Source organism: Muntiacus reevesi, chromosome 8 (genome assembly GCF_963930625.1).
Source record: "Muntiacus reevesi chromosome 8, mMunRee1.1, whole genome shotgun sequence".
NCBI classification, from domain to species: domain Eukaryota; kingdom Metazoa; phylum Chordata; class Mammalia; order Artiodactyla; family Cervidae; genus Muntiacus; species Muntiacus reevesi.
In genome coordinates, this window is record NC_089256.1 from 29,097,935 (window position 1) to 29,101,667 (window position 3,733).

Consider the following 3,733-nt stretch of genomic DNA (forward strand, 5'->3'; position numbering starts at 1 on the left):
CTGAGGAATTGAGTTCTTCGAGTTTGGCTTTTTATTTGCTTCCGTCCTCAAAAGTACTAGCCATTTATGGTTTCAGGCTAATAATTCTGTTTAGTACAGGCAAGAAGGATTTGATGCCTGCGGTCAGAGGCTGTCAGTGGGGATGAGATGGACAGTTGGTTGATAACAGCCTTGTGGAAAGAATGAGCAGAAGCACCATGACATGAAGGGGAGAGACATCAATTGTGAGACTTGTTCACATATTTGAGTTGGAATTCGAAAAAATAAGTGTACTTTTCCAAATCAAAGGAGTAAGTCCAGTCTGACAGGGGAAGAAGCATTAAGAAGAGTAATCAAAACAAGGGTCTTTGGTATTAAGAACGCTTCTTTCATTCGGGTTGACCTGGTGGCTCAGTGGTGAAGAATCTGTCTGCAGCGCAGGAGACCCAGGAACCATAGGTTCAATCCCTGGGTTGGAAAGATGCCCTGAAGGAGGAATTGGCAATCCACTCCAGTATCCTTGCCTGGGAAATTCCATGAACAGAGGAGCCTGGCAGGCTACAGTCCATGGGGTCACAAAGAGTTGGACAGTTTTTAGTGTCTAAACAGCAACAACAGCTTTCATTTGATGATACGCGTTAGGTAGACTCTGGGAGGTTTCAGGTCACTGTGAAGCTAAGAGACTTTGGCGTTTCCTTCAGGCCCCGGCATTTCTTGGAGGAGGGGTCCGCAGGTGCCTCAGATGCACAGTCCAGCGTGGTAGATGCAAGGTGCGTGTTATTAACGAGAGTTCACTGTTTATTTATAGCCTTTATTTTTAGGTAAAATATATACAGAGTGAAATGGACAAATATTAAATATGTATTTAATGAGTTTTGACAAGTGCATACAACTATGTAACCAAACACCTGTCAAGTTATGGAAACGACCATCGTTCCGGGAAGGCCCTTGATTACCCCCGCTCATCAGCCCCTACCCATGGTCCCCAGAGGGAACTATTGTTGGGACGTTACACTACACATGAACTTCTTCTCAAACCTCACATAATGGAATAATACACTGTATACTTCTTTTTAATTACGTTTTCTTTCACTCAACATAATACACTTTAATAGCTTTACTGAGGTGTAGTTTTCCTTTAGCGTGGATTTCACTGATTTTTTACATAATTTTGCCTATTTATTTAAGGCGGTGCTGAGTCTTCGTTGCTATGCAGGCTTTTCTTTGGTTGGGGTGACCGGGGCAACTCTGTGCGGCGGTCTGTGGGCCTCTCAGGTGGCGGCCGACGGGCTCCGGGCTGCTCGGGCTTCAGTCGTTGCAGCAGAAGGGCTCAATATTTGCAGCTCCCAGGCTCTAGGGCACACGCTCAGGAGATGGGGCTCACGGGCTTCGTTGCTCCGCAGCATCTGGGATCTTCCTGGATCAGGGAGGAAGCTGTGACTCCTGCGTGGGCAGGTGGATTCTTTACCACTGAACCACCAGGGAAGCCCGAATTCCGCTGGTTTTACGTGTATAGTTTGATGAATCAGTAAATTCAGAATCCAGTCTTCTCCAAAAGTTCCCCCTTGCCAATTTGCAACCCTTCCCTGCTTTTCTTCAAGTCAACTATTGGTCTTCTGTCTCTATAATTTTCCTTTTCTAGAAATTTCACATACATGGATTCATATAATATAGAGACATATGTGTCTGGATTCTTCCACTGAAGTTTTTTTAAGATCAATGTATCTTTTCTTATATGATTTCAAAATCATAGCTATATTTTATTTTTATTTTGCTGTATGTCTTTTATTTAGCTTTTTTTTATTTTGTTGAAACATAGTTGACTTATAATGTTCTATGAGTTTCAGGTATGTAGCATACTGACTCAGCACTTTTGCAGATTATGCTCCATGATGGGTTATTAAGATAATGTCTAAACTTCACTGTGTTATATGGTATATCTCTGTTGCTTAACCTCTTAAATGGTTTTAACATTCATTCAAGTTGCTACATGTATTGGTAGTTAATTCCTTTTATTGCTAAGTAATATTCTATTTATAGATATACCAGATTTTAGTTGTTTCTTCATTAGTTGATGGATTTGGCCATTATGAATGTTGCTGTGGGCATTTGTGTGCATGTCTTTGTGTGGACATACATTTTCATTTCTTATGGGAAATGGAGTACAATTGCTAGGTCATTTGATAAACATTTAATATTTCAGGAAATTTCCAGGTGGTTTTTGAAAGTAACTGTACATTTTACATTCCCACCAGCAATTTATGAAGGTTCTAGTTTCTTCACCTCCTCACTAACATTTGGAATTTTTAGTCCTTTGGTTCTAGCTATTTTACTAGGCCTATAATAGTATCTCACTATGGTTTTAATTTGATGACTAATGATGTAGAACAATTTTTCAAGTACTTATTTGCCATTTGTATACCTTCTTTGGTGCAGTGTCTATTAAACTTTTTAATGGATTGACTTTTTATTTTTTTTGACAGCACCTCACAGCTTGTGGGATCTTAGTTCCCCGAACAGGAATAGAACCTGTGCCCTCAGCACTGAAGGTGTGGAGTCTTAGCCACTGGAACGCCAGGTAATTTTTAGTTCTTATATAAGTATTTAGGCTTCCCTTGTGGCTCAGCTGGTAAAGAATCCGCCTGCCATGCGGGAGACCTGGGTTTGATCCCTGGTTGGGAAGATCCCCTGGAGAAGGGAAAGGCTACCCACTCCAGGATTCTGCCCTGGAGAGTTCCAAGGACTGTATAGTTCATGGGGTCACAGAGGGTCAGAAACAACTGAGCAACTTTCACTTTCACTATAAAGCATTCACCTCCAAAATGACCAAGCAATTCCACTAGTAAATATTTACCCACAAGAAATGAAAACACATGTCCACTAAAATAGTCATACAAGGATCTTCATAACAGATTGAACCCAGGTCTCCCACATTGCAGGCAGATACTTTACCATCTGAGCCACCAGGGAAGCCCAAATTAGTCGCTCATTCATGCCTGACTCTGTGAGACCCCACGGACTGTAGCCTGCCAGGCTCCTCTGTCTATGGGATTCACCAGGCAAGAAGAGTGGAGTGGGTTGACCTTCCCTTCTTTAGGGGGTCTTCCTGGCCCCGGGATTGAACTCTAGTCTCCTGCATTGTAGGCAGATCCTTTACTTCTGAGCCACCAGGGAAGCCCTATTTCTACTAGTGAAAATGCATAAACAACCTACATTTCCAAGCCTAGGAGAGTAGACTGTGATACATTCATACAACAGAATAGTACTCAATGACAGAAGTGAGCAAACTCCTGATACATGAAACCATATGCATGTTAAGAGCATCGTGTTGGTTGAGACAAGTGAGACGCAAAAGAAAACACACTATTTATATGATGGTCTAGGATATGACAGACTAGTCGATGCTGGTAGAAACCACAACAGTGGTTTTCTCTGGGGCAGAAAGATGAACAGGAAGGACATGAGCAAACTTCCTGCAGTGATGAAAATGCTCTGTTTCACTACAGGGGCACAAGTCCCAGAGGTGTATTCAGTTGTCAAAACTCATCCAGTGGTATACTGAGGGTCTGTTCATTCCACTTCATGGGAATTTTATCTTAACCAAATAGAAGGAAAAGGAATAAAAACTAAATGAACAGACCTAACACATTTTGATTGAGGCTTTTGAACTGTGGTGTTGGAGAAGACACTTGAGAGTCCCTTGGACTGCAAGGAGATCCAACCAGTCCATCCTAAAGGACATCAGTCCTGGGTG